This window comes from Prenolepis imparis, unplaced genomic scaffold (genome assembly GCF_030444845.1).
Source record: "Prenolepis imparis isolate NDT839.2.m4 unplaced genomic scaffold, iyPreImpa1.0 SCAF_11, whole genome shotgun sequence".
Classification (NCBI taxonomy): domain Eukaryota; kingdom Metazoa; phylum Arthropoda; class Insecta; order Hymenoptera; family Formicidae; genus Prenolepis; species Prenolepis imparis.
This window is the reverse complement of record NW_028141169.1, coordinates 8366552-8385018: the sequence shown is the minus strand read 5'-3', so window position 1 is coordinate 8385018 and position 18467 is coordinate 8366552. Positions and strand designations below refer to the sequence as shown.

The window sequence follows — 18467 nt, the reverse complement described above, 5'->3', positions numbered from 1 at the left end:
TTTAATACAAAAATTAAATTAATACATATAATTACATACACTAGCAGATCCTGACGTCGATAATGGGGGGGGGGGGGGGTTTTTGCAAAATTATTTTATTTAATATTTTTGGTTTCATGATTAGCTTTTATTCCAGGATCAACGACGTCGATAGCTCTTTAATGTTTGTTTTTCTTTATTTATATTTTTTAAACAAATTCAGCAAAACTGTTTCTTTTAATTTCCAAGGGGGTTTACCCCCCCCCCCCCGGATTCGCCAGTGTATATATATATATATATATATATATATATATTATATAGATATAAAGAATTTCTCGCCTAATTATTTTCATGCAACGAAATTATCTCATTATTTCGTCGTATGTCTGACTTAATCTAAACTTAATTCATATATAAAGGTATAAGATACACTGTAAATTATACTTATTACGCATTCAAGGAGTGAGGTTTAGATTAAGTCAGACATACGACGAAATGATGAGATAATTTCGTTGCACGAAAATAATTAGGCGAAATTCTTTATATCTATATAATATATACAATATGTATGTATAAGATACACTGTAAATTATACTCATTACGCATTCAAGGAGTTAAGTGTAGATTAAGTCAGACATAGGATGAAATGATGAGATAATTTCATGCACGAAAATAATTAGGCGAAATTCTTTATATCTATATAATATATACAATATGTATGTATAAGATACACTGTAAATTATATTTATTACGCATTCAAGGAGTTAAGTATAGATTTAGTCAGACATAGGACGAAATGATGAGATAATTTTGTTGTACGAAAATAATTAGGCGAAATTCTTTGTATCTATATAATATATATATTATATAGATATAATATATAATATATATATATTATATAGATATAAAGAATTTCACCTAATAATTTTCGTGCAATGAAATTATCTCATCATTTCGTCCTATGTCTGACTTAATCTATACTCCTTGAATGCGTAATGAGTATAATTTACAGTGTATCTTATACTTATATATATACACTAGCGGATCTCCTGACGTCGATAGCTCTTTAATGTTTGTTTTTCTTTATTTATATTTTTTAAACAAATTCAGCAAAACTGTTTCTTTTAATTTGCAAGGGGGGGGGGGTTAAACCCGCCAGTGATTACATATAATTAATTAGTACATGTATTATATTTGTACATAAAATATTTGTAATATAAAATCGTGTAATATTTATGCGATAATCAAAGAATTAAATTTAAAAAAAAGTATATTAACAAATTATTATATTTAATCTAGAAAATTTTCTCGAAAGTAATTTGCGCGCGCGACGGTATATTAAATAGAATCTATTTTTTTTGTTTTACACAATGATTAAAATGACTGTCGCGATTTCCAAGAGATTAATAACGAGCATGGACCGCTCTACGACGATCGCAGAGAGAAATAAACGTAGCCTCAGGCAAGTGGACCAGACTCGCGGCACAACCGACATCAATCTGAACGAGCGGACCCGCACCCCTAACGATCCACCGAGTCATATAAATTTTATTGCCATTTCATAAATCCAGACCACTGCGAATAACCGTCCGGGAGCTCTCTGCGAGATTATCAGGAACGTATAAAGTTGCCAAACGTCGCACAGTTACTGCTCGCTCGATCGTTTCTGGACGCTTTTGAAGCAATTCTCAAGTATGATTGCGCGAAAACTTTCACGAAAATATAATGCTAATTATCGTCCGACTTAAAAAACGATCAAGCTGTTCAGACTATTGACATTTTATACCAATTCCTGAGCTTTTCATATCTACTGCATAGAAAAATGACAGAGTCTAACTAAACTGTCATCATTATTTGTTTGTGTCTGATTTTTAATTGACATCTTTTCATTTACATAAACTTTTTCGAATTATAATTTTTGTACAAATATTTCAAAGATATTAACAAAAAATAATTTTGGAATATAAAATACTTATTATGTATTTGTATTAATGAATTTCATTTTGTATAAATAGCATACAATACTGTGCAGTATTTATATTCAGTAATGAATACTCATCGGTATATTAAACAAAATATTATTTTGCCAATGTTATAAATTTTAATCGACAGATTTTTGGTCACAGCGAACGACAGAAAGTGACTCGCGTTTACCACCGAAAGGTGTATTGCCTTTAATTAAGAAAAAATGTAATATGCACGAGAAACTAGACAAAGTTACGACGGCACCCCCGCGGCTCTTGAGCCACAGGGGTCGGTCGTTCCCGCGACCACAGAGGGTGGAACAAAGGAAGTTATCGCCGCGGAATTTTTATGCCGACGAGAGAAAGAAATGTAAATCAGGTCGCTTTCCGCCGTCGTAGACCGAGAAAGGATAAAAAAAACCAAAGAATTTAAAAGTATCGCAATCTTGTCGAAACATCGAAATCCACGCATCACAATTAATATATGTATATGTATATTTCTGCATATGTATCTAAAAAAACATATTAATATCAGAAATGGATTTATTCACAGTCTTGAAATTTAATTCGGTAGAAAATAGTGCATCAGTTTTTAAACAATTGTCATTCTTGTTTTGCTCTACAATCCAATACTTATTAATATGAAATACATTCTGTATAGCTTAATAGTGTCAATGCTTGAAAGACGAGCAGGACTGACTGATCAGTTATTCAAGGAGGAGAGAGCGCTAAAGAGACGAGACGAGGTAAAATCGAAATGTAATTAAGAGAGCAAATAATCCGTACCGAACGAACTCCGTAAAATGGATCAAAGAACTCGCGAACGAGAGCGAACAGGATAGTAGTGGAGAAAGAGACGAAGGGGACGGGCCAAGGAAAGATATCAGGGTGAACTACGAGGAATCGCGTCTCGCCTTGTCGTCGTCCTGTCTAGCCCGAAGGAGTAGGGCAACGAGGGGGCCTCGCCGGAGACCCTCGATAAATATTTCCGTCAAGTGACCGGGGTTGGAATTCAAAGAGAGTCGAAAGGTAGAATCGAAAGCGGAACGACTCCTGTCTGTCTTCGGGGATGAGGAACGCCGAAAAGGAAAACGAGCTCGAGGCCAGTATATTTGCGTTGCACTACATAGTTGCGCGTTTAATCAACCGTATATCCGGAAGGAACTCGCTGAAGAAGGAAAAAGACTGCGAGAGATGAGGATACTCGTTTGTATATTGAGAGAAGAGAGAAGATGCCAGTTGCGTCTTTAGAGAAAATTAAAAGGATCCTGTTTATTGATTACTCGTATACAATATTTGCTTAAATCTTTTATGAGTTTGACAGATAAAAGCAGAGAAAAGTATGATATATTATTAGATTAAATTAGTGGATACATTAAGAAATTAATTAGATATTAAACAGATTAATCAAAAAAATATTTTTTATTAAAAATAAATGATAAATATATTTTTTTGTTTCATCTATAATAAATACTATATAATAAGTATTTATTAAAGTACTAAACAACAAAATAATTACACTAAAAAAAATTAGAAAAAAATATTACAAATTAAAATTAATAAAAATTATACTAAAATTAACAAATACATTTATTTTCATTTGATGAGTGATTTGATGAGTGAATAAGATTATCCTATCACGATATTCGTACAATTCCAAGGACAAAGAGCAAAGGGGATCGAAGAAGGAGAGGAACCGACGCCTATGGAACGTCGATGGCGTGACAGATTGCTTCCAATATTTTCCACCACATACATCATCAGCAGCCGCCAGACTTTAGTTCTGTTTCAGTACTCGCAGACTCCTCCTTAATTGGCATCGCCCTGTGATCTACCCGTCTCGGTAACATCGAAGATTTCTCATCTCGTTATTACGCGCGATCCGAATATGTGTTCTTATTCGATAAGCAATCACGTCGAAAAGCCGAACTTTAAATTAATATACGACTTATAAAGAGAAAGAGAGAAAGAGATAGAGAGAGAGGAGTAAGGCGCGATAATATATTGATAATAGAACGAAGGGTCGGTGACAAACTGCCGACCGCACTTTCATCGTCAGGGATGCGATTAGGGAAAAATTCGTCCTGTTTTAATGGGGAGTGAAAATTAAATACCGCGGTGTGTCCACCCCTTAGGTCCGGCCACCTAATAATTCATACGTGGAATGTAAAAAGGGCAGAGCACCCTTTTCCACGAGCTCGGAGAAAGCGCGGAGGAGCGCGGAGAAACGCAGCGGAAGTCAAGGGGGTAGAAAAATACGGGCTTCTGTTTATCTTGAGATTTGTAGCCGCCTTGTCCCCGGTATTTATTGGCTGCTCCCCGGGAGCAGGAATGCCGCGGCCTGACGGACCGTTAAATTTTATTATGTTTTTTTCACTGATGTCGAAATAACGCGTCGCCAGATACAGCCTACATTGCAATAAGGATAAATTCTGATCGACTGTGAATCTCGAACATCGACATTTCTCTCAAGGGCCATAGACTCGCGAACTCTCGCCTTATCCTCACACTCTCGAATCGTCTTGTTTCTCTCTGTGTAGATCTGGGGAACAACATTCAATTTATCCGAAAGATATCAGGCGAGAGGATATAACGATTATAGCATAACTAAAATTTATATTATTTACAGTAGTATAACTATAAATTTTATATAATTTATTGTTAAAATTTTCTTAATTTCTTGTATATGCAAAACACAGTTGATAAAAATTTATTTTACGCATTGCAGAAAATTCCTAGACTTGGCAAATGTCAAATAATTTTATGTTTATCAAACATATTTATTGGAAGTGCATTAGAATTTATTTTTTATGTATGCGTGTAATGTCTATGATAATGATAAAGAATTTTTGTCTTAACAAATTTGTTAGGAAAGCTCGTAAACACATATCATTCCGCAAGTCTGCATCTTGCAATGGTCTCGCCATGCAAGGTCATATTCGGGATTAAGGAGACGGCGGTTGCAGGCTCTTCATGATGATGGTTGCAGGCACGCTGGAGGCGCTTCGCTAAACCGGGCGCCTCATTATCTTAACAAATCTAATCTCGCGCGTGAGTGTAGTGGTGGTGTTTATAAATGTCTTGTTTTCCCCTAAAACGACTGTAAGGACTGACGAGGAGAGAGACGAGAGAGATTCTACAGATTACGTCTACTATCCCTTTATTGCCCGTGAAGGTTCGTGAGAAAGCAACGTTTGCACAAATATAGATACTATTAAGATTAATTTATTATAAACAACAATTAGAATTATTTAGCATCTATATTAGAACATTAGAATTATTTAGAATAACTTAGAATTATCTTGGAAGAATTATCTCTCCATATGCTTATCACATTTTCTGAGAAATATATATATATAATTTTTTTTTCTCTTTCCTTATTATTTAATATTATTTTTTAACTATGTAATGTCGATGCAAAATAAAGCATAGCATCTAATAGCGATAGATCATAAGAGATTAGGCATATAATGTGGCGTCGCATGAACCAACTAGGATTCCTAGCTTAATCGGAGTCTTTAGACACAACGAGAACGTGGAGAACACAACGTTGGCATTCAAGGAAGGGTAGGCTTCTGTTATTATAAGATGGAGAGTACAGCTTGTCGCAGAACTAGAGACCCTAATCCCTAAAGAGCAATAATATGAATCCTTTCTTCATCTCTCTCTCTGTCTTTCTCTATATCCCTCTCCCTTCTTTCTCTCTTTTCCTTCTTCTTCTCTATCTCTATCTATCTCTCTATTTTGCAATTATTATTAAAATTGTCAAGGCGCGTATAAAAGTAAATTCAAAAATTATTCAAGCCTTTATGATAAGCTTTGTAATCTTCCTCTCGTCTTCTTTAAGATTTTACAAGATTACTCTTCTTTAAGCGTTTTATTAATCATCTTTGTAATATAAAAAAATTTACGTGCTGTAAAATTTTTTGACAAATCTATAATTGCTTCCATTTACTTTTTGTTTATTTTATGATATCTTCTATAACCAAAAGTTTTATCTCGTCTGTCGTGTTAATAATATAGGCAAAGTAGAAAAAAATTCAATCGAGTAAACAAAGACTAAATAAAAATAATAGTGATCAACTCTGATAAGTTTAAAATTATAATTAAATTTGTCATTGATAGACATCGCATTTATCTCTACTGCGATTATTACCTTGCGCTACAAATTAATATAAAACTGTACATATATATTAGTGTGATAAATATTTCATTTCGAATAAGTAGCTATTTTATTGTGAATGAAATCTCGCTTTAGTAATGACATTTCTAAATATTGTAAAGCAGGAAGCTACGGGGCAAACTCTTTCTCTTAAATTTTCATTCGAATCTCGTACGAAGAGGTTACATCGGGGACTCGCTTCATCCTCGCAGGCAAAACCCGGGCTTTTCTCCATTCTGTCTCGTCTTGGGCATAATTTGCACACAAAGTACCAAGGAGTAAAGTACTATGCGGGGTGCCAGTACCGCGTTATACGTATCTGCGTTGTACGTGTGGGCGTTATGTATGTACCGAACCCGAAGACATTATGCTAACGCTCTCTTCCACGCGATGGTCCTCTACCTGATGCGTCTGCTTTAGGTTTTCGTTTTTAATAATCAATGACTATACAGACATTTTTGAGTTAATAAATAATAATTATAAAATGTAAAATTTCAGTCTTTTATTTTTACAAAATAAGATATTTTTTCGAATAAAATATTTGTTTAAAAAATTTTCTAATTATTTTTATCATCAAAACTCTTTAGAAAGGTATTGTACATGCTCAGAACTATACCAGAATAATTTCGTAATAAGCAGAACTCTCGAAAATCGAACGGCGTTTTACTTCGACATGCTCAAGTAAAAGATTTACTGATGTTTATTTGGTTTTAATTAATATTATTTATTTCTAGAAGACAGAACTCTTCTTAAAATTCTTGTAGAACTATAGATCTCTTAAACTTATACAATTATTGATGAGGAAAATGTCGTAGGACAAAGTTATATGCTGCGTGAAGTTGGTATATCAGTTTCTCCTAAGGCATCTCCTTTAGTTTAATCACCAAAACAATTTGTTTAAATTATCAAGAACTTTAGAACTATTGAAAATAAAGCAAGAACTCTCAATTATTTATTATTATTCACGAAATGATATGCTAGCTTCACGCACACTATATGCATAACGACCAGCAATTGGCTCTAACGAAAAGAAATAAGGAGGCATTCTTTTGCCAGATAATAAAAAGCCTGTCACGTAGTGACGGCTCCACTGAGAACGTCTACGAAGAGGAGGTGGGTAGCTAGAAAGAAGGGAAAGAATACTGATTCATTATTCAATCTGGGTCGAGTGATTAGCATGCGCCAGTGGCCGACGTCTTAGAGTCCTCGGATCCTTCTAAATAATGTAAGGCGCGCCGCCGCAAGGACCTGCTAGCCCATACCATCCTCGTGGTTCTCTGACTTTTCTAAAGCGTCGCCTTGAATATATTTCCAAATTACATTTAATCACGAATAATCCGTTTTTTAAATGTTTTAAATAAGTTCTACACTTATAAATATCCAATATCCAAATATTACAAACGCTCTATTTTCATGTTTTCTTCTGGTCTTTAATATATTTCGCAATATTATATTTAAATACAAATTATATATTACATTAAAATTTAAACGTCTCTCGTTTAAAAATGTATATTATACATACATTCAATATATATATATATATATTTTTTCTTTATAATATTAATTTAATTTCTATAATTATATATATGTGAGTGTAAAAATATTTAATTTCTGCATAATAATTATTCTGTATAATATTTAATTTTCGTTTAATTTTTCTATAAAATTTGTATCAGGCGTTTTAAAAGTATCTCAATTTCAGATTTACGGATTGCAAAAAAGATTAATAATATTCTTCAATTCGTCCAAAAAATATCATGAAAAAATATCACTGTCTCGAGTCTCAAGAGACAGGGAAGAAAAGGCCGAAGGATAAAACATTTTTAATGTAATTAAGTGGGAATCTCTGCGGTGTTCTGCCCTGTTCTGCCCCGTTTTCCGATGTCACCGTTACCAACTCCCTTTCTTCCTCCTCCGCCTCTCCCCCCTTTAGTTGACGGTGGTCTCGGCTTGAGATCTGGATGTAAGAAGGGTTGTATTCAGCTTGCCTCCGGGGCATGTTAATGCACTCCGAGATCTTAGCACTTACACTCCAACACGCCCGTCCTCGTCGTTGTCGTTCTCCTGCCTGCTTTTCCATCCCCAGCCATTTTCTCTTTCTCTTAAACTACCCCCGACTCAAGTCTCCAGCGCCTCCAGAGGGCTTTCACGGACGACGCCTTAAATCCGGATCTCCGTGCGCCTTTGCCACCCACCCTCCCCCCCGGACCACCTCTCGTCAACCTAGAAGCCCGCGTATTCAGCCCTCAAAGCCACCGCGAAAATTTTCCTTCCAGGAAGCACCTCCACGAAAATTTCATTCTTACTTAAAAAACTTGGAATTAAAATTTTGATTACTGCAAGCTTTGTAATAACTCTAACTACGTAATTTTAGAGTAATATTGATTTTTATTACGCCACTCTCTATAGATCAAATAACACTTGAAGGATAAAAAATATAATTTGAGAGTTATAAAACATTTAAAAAATTAATATACTCGTCCTACCAGTTAAATCAATAATCCGAACGAATGCCTTCTAAAGCAAAGTAAAAAATTCCTGAAATAAGTCGTCTTTTTGCCGTCTAGAGGCGATCCGTACTTTTGCCAGCGAGGAAGCTCTTGAGAGAGGGGCACTCAACGGTTACAAGAATGGGATGAGGGAACCCGCGGAAAGAAATCTTAATTAACGAGAGCATTGTTCCAGTCGCGAAAAGTCGCCGGAGATCCAGCCACGGAGGATCGAGCGTGGCTTTCGGCATGGCAGTCGGGGGGATGATCGTTTCAGAGCGTGCAAGTGAGAGGAGAGGAAAAACGCCGCTTTTCCCGAGGACGACGGGCGCCACGACCGCCAGTGGTGGTGCGCGCAAGGGCACACAAAGCCCTTGACGGATGGGTAGCCACCGGGCTGCGGCGTAACCCCCACGATTACGAGTGACCACCTGTTGAGGGTCCTGTACGCACCTGTGTACGCACACACGACTCGTTCTCCCCGCGAATACCACCAACATAGACGGCATTTCCATCTCTGTGGCGACACAAGAAATGGTCCGGAATAATACGTGCGTCAACCTCTGGACATGGACTATTCGAAGCGTTAAGCGAAAATAAATTCATAAAAGCACAAGAGTCGAGGCAAAGATAAAAGTTGAGTTGCAATTTTAATATTTCTATATTACACAGCACAAACAAAGCATTCTTTTTATTCATTATAGTTTTCTTTAGACTACAGCAGTGCATTCGGCGATTAATATCTTTCAATTGTACCCCCTATCTATCACGGTGAATCAGGTTCGCCGAAACAACCCATGTCGACGCGACATTGAAGAGCTCGGACGCAACTCTGAACACGGAAAAGTGCTTCGGCGTTTTTGCACAGTCGAGCGCTCGTCAATTCGGAGATCGAGAGCGAGCGCCTGTATGTGTGTGTATATATATATATATATATGTTTTTTTTATTCTTATTTTCTCTTTCTCTCGCTCTTCCTCTCTCTCTCTCTTTCTCTCCTCTCGGATCCACCCCCGCTTCAGTTACAGCCGTAGAACGCGACGGGGACGCTTTATTTCCACCCCCGTTGCGATCGTTCCATTTGTTTCGCAGCCGGCATTGCATGCCTCGCGGCAACGAGCTTTCTCTCCCACCTTTCTCTATTTATCTGCTACCCACCGCCTCTCTTTTTCTCCCTCCCTCTCTATCACCCTTGCTCTTCATGGCAGATCCGAGCGGTGGACGAATCGACTCGACGTTATCTCGACGTATCCGCGAGTACATGTTTAATGCGCGACGCCGACGTATTTATTCACCGGCGTACTTTCCCCATTTTGACGAATGACGCGGCACATCGCACGCTACTAGTCTGAATGCCGTGTTGTTTGCATGATTTCTCGCCAGCAATTCGCGAAACAAATTCCGCTTTTTTTGAAGAGAAAATTTAACACAGGTAAAGATCAATGGAGAGCTTGCAGGCAAAAGTTATGAAGGATATAATTTAGATAATATTAAAGTACTTTAACGTAATTTTTCAATTTTAATAAATATAAGAATAATATTTCAGATGTTTTGTATATAACTCATAACAAGTATAGCAGTTTTTGATTAACAATATATGACATAATATAACATGTAGGGGAAATAAAATTCAACGGATAATCATGATTTTTTACACAGTAATGATATTTTTTTTCGCGTTTTTAAAAGAGACGAGACAGTTCTAATGTTCATTTCTAATAAATTTAATATTATTGAGTTGCAAAAAATATTTTAATGAAACAAAAAATTAAGTCAAAAGTGTACCGAGAAAAAATGTTTAAATTTTAAAGCAGGAAGAGATGACACTAAGAAAGATCGAAAAGGCTGAATTATCTTGGCAGATGCTCATTGGTAATCCAACATCGTGCCGTCCATTACGCATTCCGATTCTGCGTTAACCCCCTCGAAGTTGCCCTAAACCCCTTTAGCCATGTCGCCTTACAGATTCCTCGATAATCCGTCGTCATCATCTGAACCATTTTATCAATACAGAAATTTGAACAGTGCGCATCTCTCATTAAGTAATGATTTTATAAGTACAGAAATTGCATGGGCAATTAAAAATATTAAAGTTTCTATAGTTTTCTTAAGCATTCTTTCTATCTATTATATTTATTTTATTATATAGTTTGGTCGATTATTTCCACATTCTCCTATTATATTTACTTATATATTTCTCAGTTTAATAAAATAAAAATAAACTTAGAGATTTAATAAAGATTTTATATGTCATAATCTGTTATAATACAATATACGTTTGTACTTGTACAAGATTGTACTAAAATTTGGTGCCGGATGCAGCGAGTGGAAATGCATTGCCAAGGAGGAATAGCCGCAGCAAAAAGCAATCTACAGCGCAAGTGGTACAAGTCAAACGAACGTCGGCCAGCCGAGCCTTTTCAACTTCTTCCTTTTGGCGGTGAGAGCGAACCGCCGCTTAAAGTGGCGGCTCGCTAATGATAGTCCAACCCTTCGAGGACTTCGCGACCCAAACCCTCTCGAAGCCGGCCTGCATCTGATGGCACTTCAATCCGTTAATTGGTGTACAACTTTTTCGCTGTCTCCCTTCGCGTTCGCCCATCTCCCTCCTCTTCTTTTCGCGACGCGGGAAAAAATTTATTAAATTAACTACTGGCCGGCGAACGTAACTTTATGAAGGATCCACATAGAAATCTTCATATTGCTTGTACGTTTATCGTGATATTTAACGGTTTACTCGAATCACTGCCCATTGCTTTCGCTGCATTCATGCTTGACAAAACTTTGAAATTCATTTAAACGCATGGCGAATAATTTTTATGCCTTTTTGAATACTTAGAAAAAGAATTGATAACTTGATCAAATAAAAAATTATTTTACTTTAAATATTAAACATACAATATGTATAATTTCTAAATTAATCCTGAAAACTAACATTTTTAATATATATTTAGAATTCTAATATATTTATATCATAAAGAATATTTTTGAAAATATAAATTAAGAATACATAATAAGACAATAAACTAATTTATGTGTTTTAAATATGTTCTAGCGAGATATGCAGCAGCTGAGGCACAAATTTAGCATAATTACTTAGCAATTCTAACTGCGACGATCGACGTGAAGAGGGACAAGACTTACACGGATTCAAATGGCAGAAGAGAAAAAAAAAGAAACGGAAGAGAGATCACCGTCGGTGTTCAAATCGATTACACGAGAGGCAATGTAAAAATTATGCAAATGTCGTTTACAAGTGAATGGGACCCTCGCGACGAGCGAGGTTACAATTAGGCGGGAGCCAATTCAATATCGAGGGCCATTCGAGGGAATATTCAACGGGATGGTATTAAATGCCGGCTGGCCCGTTTCTATGAGGACGGATTCGCGTTATCGTCAAAACCGCGGCGCCCGCATTGCGTGTAACAGTCGCATGAACGACGAGAAGCCAAGGAAGATCGAAAGAAAACAATGGGCATCAAGATACATCTCGCACTCGTAACACGATATTCATCTATATGCTAGTATCTCGTTATACAGAGTGTAGAAGTTATAATATATTTTTTCTACGTTTGCATTAATTTCGAAAAGGATGCATTTTTATTTCGAGAGAGAAAAAAAAATGTTTCTTGCATATAAAAATGTATACGTGTTAATATAGTCGAATCGAGAGTCGAACGAAACTATTTCTTCGTTAAGCCCGCTTTAGTAGGTTACAACCACGACTACATCCCTTGAAGAGACCCTCCATCCTTAAAGCATCGATGGAATTACCGGTGGGTGATGAGTTTAGCGGAAGGGATAGATGAGATGAGAGAGGTCTCTCCTCTCTTCATCCCTCTTTATCCCCTTCGCTATGCCGAGGCATCGATGGGAAACGAGCCACGTCAACGTAGGCTTCGTACGGCCAATGTTCATTAGATTATTTTAATTATAATATGATATCCTCAATCCCTCAATCTCTCGTAGCGCAAAATGCATAACTCGAAAATAAGCAACAACTAACATTTTGAAACGCAGCCAATAGCTCGTGGCGATTAAAAACGCAGTTGTATAAAAATGTATATAAAGAAAGCTCGCGTGTGTTTCTTCTCGTGTTGAAGCACGATTGGATTAATCGAGTTAGGTTGTCATAACGACGTCGAAGGACGCGGGTGCGTTTAAGAAGCCGAAGGATCCGACGGATTATGGATTTCTCGCGCCCGCCTTCATCTACATATGTTCTCGTCAGCTGCGCTTTGTTTCCCGAATAAGAGCTCATCACAGATGCAAAACCGTCCATTCATATTCAAAATTTTATATCTCGACCGCGCTCTCGCGCGGAGGGGCTAATTTATTCGGCTTCGATCCCGTCCGCGACAAATCCAAACGACGCACCCTTCGCATTCTTACTTCGTATCCCTCCAACACCACGATCATTAATAATCTTGCCATTTTCTCATTCTAATTTTTTCTTATTAGATTTCCAATCGAGAGAAAACAAAAGTGTCTTTCGAGATAATATTGTAAAACATTGATGTTACGCAGATCACATGTCTAACATAAAAAAAATGCATTCAAAATTCCATCTTTTCAGCTTGAATTTTGATTATTAAAGACTCATCTACTATTAATCTATCTTTTTTAACAAATGCTCCAAATTTTAAGACATTGCGAAAGTACGCATTTCTTATTTTTAATTTCAAATAAATTAATAATTGTTAAAATATATATTAGATTCTGTTTTCTCCCTTTTACAAAGATTAATTGTAAATGCTTCTTGATTATGCAAATGTCGCGTCCAATTATATCATTGAATTAAAGCAATCAATATTAGAGAGTGTTAAAAAAAAATTGTAGATAGCGGGGGATAAATATTCAATATCTAACCGTATATTTTTTCTCTTCTATGCAAAAACAACTTCGAATCGCTAAGTTTTAAAATATCAATGAAATTGTTTCTGAAACTAAAAACTTGTTACGATAAAACTGCTTACTTGGAAAATGCAAATTTATGTTAGCGAAATACGCGAAAATACTCTCTTTCATTTTCGTTTTCTCGATAATAATCGAACGAACTCGGAGAAGAGCGAGTTGCAGACGCTGCTGCTGCAACCAGTCCCTCTTCCGCGTTCGCTCTGCCTTCCGTCGAAGAGATAATCATATTAGCCAGGCTATAACTTGTCTATGCATAAGCATAATACCGTGGCGCCGCAGTCCCGGGATCCTGGCCAGGATACCGCGTATATTTTACTGCTGTGCTCTGCCCTCAGGACCAACCAGACCCGAACTCCGAACCGGCTGCCGTTGCGCTGTCGAGAGAGAGAGAGAGAGAGAGAGAGAGAGAGAGAGAGAGAGAGAGAGAGAGAGAGAGAGAGAGAGGAGGCGCGAGAGACGGGGTTGCAACGTACAACGTTAATCAGCCTAATTGAATTAAGCACGCGCGACTGTTGTAATTATGACTATTTATAATGATCCTGCCTGTGCGCGCGCGAGCGCCGCGATTCACCCCTCTGCGCCCGGGAGGAATATTAGTTTACGCCGCGAACGCGTCGCGTTTAATGCTCGACGTCGTCGCCGTTGCTTGTTAGCGGGGAACCGACCGAGCACGGCGATACATGGAGTTTCGAACAATCGTCTAAAGTGGAAAGATAAGCCATTGCCGTCGCGGCAACCGAAACAGCGGCATCGTTGAAGGTTAACGATAGTTTCTTGTTTGCTAGAAACAGACTAGATGGGAATATTAAAGTGTGAACAAAATTACGTTAAGTATCCTATGATAAATTTAATTAATTTTGATATTTTTTAATATTAAAACGAAGATTAAATAATGAATTTAATTTCGCGGTTTCTCGAAGAAGAAAAAATTATACGACGCTGTATGTCGTTTTCTCTATTTTTTAAATCACAAAAAGGCAGAAAAGAGGCAGTGTTTGATTTCTGGTAGTATCTCACTTATCTAATCCGTTCTCTTTATCGCCGTAAAGAGACGACCGGTAAACGTGATAATGAAAATGAGTGTTAGCTAGGATTTCCGGATGACTCGCTTCCTTCGCGCCTTTCTTAGCCTCCCTCTGTCGAGTACATCGGCGCTCCGGCAGCACGCATTAGAAGTCGTACTTCATTAAGTCGGCAACACTTCTTCCAGAGACGTTACTCATCCCTTTGGGGCGGGCGTCGCGAGAGAAGGCGAGATCGAAAGGGAATAAGATTAATTGCATTCCGCGCAAGGAGAGAGGAGGCGTATTTTAAGGCAAACCGCCAATGCTCGCTCGTGGAAACGGCGACGGAGCTGAAGGAGAACGAGTGGCGCGGAATGAGAAGAAGGTGGATGAGAAGAGCGACAATACCTCGGGTAGAGAGTAGAGAAAGACGCGGGGACGAAGCCGCGAGATTCCTGCCGCTGATGGAGGAGAAGAGCGTGACTGAAAAGAGGACCGAGAAGGAGAAGACAGCGCCCAAGGCCTTGTTGTATTTATCATATAATTACCATAATAGAGAGCTCCGCGCCGTACACTCCAGCGCCAGTGCCGACCAATCCCACCCGCGCTCCCCGTATTCTGTACCCAGCCCGCAACCGCAAATTGGAAACTCTCGAATACATTTTCCCTTCGTCGCTCGCTCGCTCGCTCGCCGCGCTCGAAATTGTTCGCCGTAGGACGTCGGCCGTCGAGTCGGAAGGATGCTAACGACAGCAACGCGAATACGCAGTCATGGAACGCTTGCTCGGCTCGGAGGATGATCGACGTATGGTCATTAGATACAATTTGTCTGCGTAGCTGCATCCTGTCTGACACTAGTCGTCGGAGTAATTATGCCACGACTTAAACAATAAATACGTTCTCCGTTTAGGCTTTTCCATTTATTCTTGTTAAACATATTGGCCGCATAGTCGTTTACCAGAAATTCAAAACGTGGCTGGAGAACAAATTTCTAACATATGTTTTAAGGTAATCAATAATTACAAGTTTGATTACTATTACGATGGTGTGAGCAAATTTCATTAAATACTTTCTTGCATTATTAAATCGATTATCTTAAAGAATGGAAATTATATTTATAGATAAATTTCATACTTTCTTAAGCCTCTAAATCTGAAATAATATGTCATATTTTCCCCATTAAAGTAATATATATAAGAAGAAGTAGATATAGTCTCGAAGTGAAGAGCTCGAAGGAACTTGTTTAGTTTCTTCGCTAACCGCCGAATTATCTCCGTCGACGTCACCTTTTGAATCTCTTGGCCCCCTTTTTTGGTCACCCAATGTGCAGCCCGGCGGAAAGATATTGCAGCTAAACACTCGGTTCTTTGATGCCGCCCTAGTCTGGGATCTCTATCCCTGGGTACGCCGGCGGATAATTAACGTTAAAGGTTAATCCTGCGGAGAAAGGCGGCGGGATAAGAACGAGCTGACAGCAACTCCTCGGCTTCTGTTCCTCTGGCAGATATAATTTGATTGGAACCTTGAAAATGGTATACTGAAATTGGGTCTTTTGGATTCAAATATCTTCAAATGCAACAATTCTAAATATATTCATTAAACAATAATTCTATAATTTTGTTTTTTAATATATAAGTAAAAAATGAGAATAAAAGAATAATTCAAAATATTGTGAGAAAATATTCATACTTTCTAAGAATATCTTTCTCGACATAGTTTTATTTCTTTTAAAAAATTATGCTCAAAAAAGCAATTTTATTCCATAAGATTTTAATGATATATCTTATTGGATTGAAAAGATAAAGAAGAATAGATACCGTAAGATTGTACTTTAAGTAGCCAGTGCGATGAAGACGAGTGTCACGCGTAAAAACGTCTAAATTGCGCGTAAATAATTATATTTGCATATTCATCGAAAAGTAAATATTTAATGCTCACGGAGCATAAAGGGGCAGCGTGAAGTGTAACGTATACGTGGAAAGAGAGACACCGGTTCGTGAAGGAGGTCCTGGAAGGGGGTTGGCCAGCGGAGGGTTGGCCAGCTCCGTGCGCGCGGCCGCCACGAGCTAACGGAAAAGGGGAGTTGAATGTACATCGCGGCTCGTCGGAAATTTTAGCTTAATTTTACTTAACTACACTGGACTGCCCGTGGGCGCCCGGCTGCAGGGACAAGTGTTATTTTTGTAATTCCGAGCGGCGCTAATGGGAGACCTCGGCTTAACTCCGACCTACCGCCAACAAAAGAGGGGTGTTTACCACGCGCAATGAGTATACGGCCACGCGGGGGTAGTAACCGACACCCCGCCGCCTACGCTTGTTACAAACGCGAAAAGAGCTTGACATTAGTTGACCGACGGACGAGACCGGAAACGTGAGTTAAAACGTTCTTCTGAAAAATACGAGCAGCTAGCTATCGTGTCTCTTCTCCGAGAAAATATATCTTTAAATGAGTATAATATGATGTACATAATTTCGCAAAATTAGATTTGCTTTTTCCACGTTTTCCATTAGAATAAATTATTAACATTATATTATTATATATGTGCGATAAACAAGTAGAAAGAAAAGAGAGAATATTGAAATTATAATATAATACCTCTTTTAAAATTGTGTTTCGAAGAGGATCAGAATATATACTTTCTTATCAATCTAATATGATGAATGACAACAAGTATAACGGGCGCGTTACTGTCATAACATTATCGACAGCGAAGGTATCGAGAAGACGCGAAAGGGCGCTGATGAGATTCGAGGGAAAACTTGCAGGTATGGAGCGTAGCAAGTTACAGAAGCTGGGACGTGTATCGAGCGTGAATATTACATCGATCAGGGTTTGACGATGTGGTACAAGTACCGGGAGGGAGATCGGGGAAGCAAGGATGATGTCGCCTATTATCCCATGGAACACCTGAGCCCCCGTTCTCCGTTACATGTCGGTCTCGTCCCCTCTCGCGAGAAAGTGTATGAAAACGAGCACGCACTCTCCTCCGTCGTCGACGTCGCGGCCAAATTGCACGACCTCGGCGTATTATCCACCCCTAAATTATTCCCCGCTAACCGCAAAAATAGCCTCACGGCAACACTCCCTCGGTTTTCTGCATCGCTACATTTTCTCGGTTAACGCGCGGCTCATTGTTTCAACCGCTTCACGAGTATACTGAATCGTCATTAATAAGGTATGTTAATGTGACACTTTTTTTCAACGCTATGACTGTTGTAATTTAGAAAATTGAAAATTAGAAACTGAAAATAAACCGAGAATTGATTGATCGCCGGATAATTTTATTTGTACACCTACAAAGCTAAGAAAGTTATTTATATTAAACTAACATAAAATTATCTATCATTTTATAAGATTAAATTAAATTTTATGAATTAATAAAATTAACTTTTTGATATTTAATTTGCAAAAATAAATTGTACAATGGTAAAAGATTCCATTCATATATCCTTGCTGGACGAGAAAAGACCATTATTCTGTACGGCTTATTTTGATGATTAGCAGTAGAAAGAATTATTATGAACGAACGGTATACACATCAATCATCGACTCAACTTTTTTTCACGGACGCCGGGATATATGTATATTAACGTATGTTTGGTTTGGAGAGCGTATCCTATCCTGACATGATGGACGCTACCGGAGACGAAAGTTGAGATGGTTGTAACAGCTTCTGGCACCGAATGTCGGATTTCCATTCTATGAGAGATGGATGGCCCAATCCACGGAACATTGATCACTATTAAATCGTATGTACCGGTGGAAACGTATTACAGCGGTTGAATATATTGCAGGTACGATCTTCAGACTTATCGGGCCGTCTTCATTTCGTGAAATGTTTTCATTGTTGACATGATATTCGATTAATAAATGGAAAAGCAGCTTTTCGAGTCGCAAAACGAGTAGAAAGTTTGACAAGCTGCCGCGTCGAAACAACTCTGTCCATTATTTAC

The 18467-nt window shown here is 38.0% G+C and overlaps 1 protein-coding gene across 12 annotated transcripts in view; it reads right to left on the bottom strand.

The window, feature by feature from the left end:
- The window catches only part of LOC145943055 (uncharacterized), a 300469-nt gene that overhangs the window by 48933 nt on the left and 233069 nt on the right, over positions 1-18467 (bottom strand). The window lies entirely within an intron of this gene.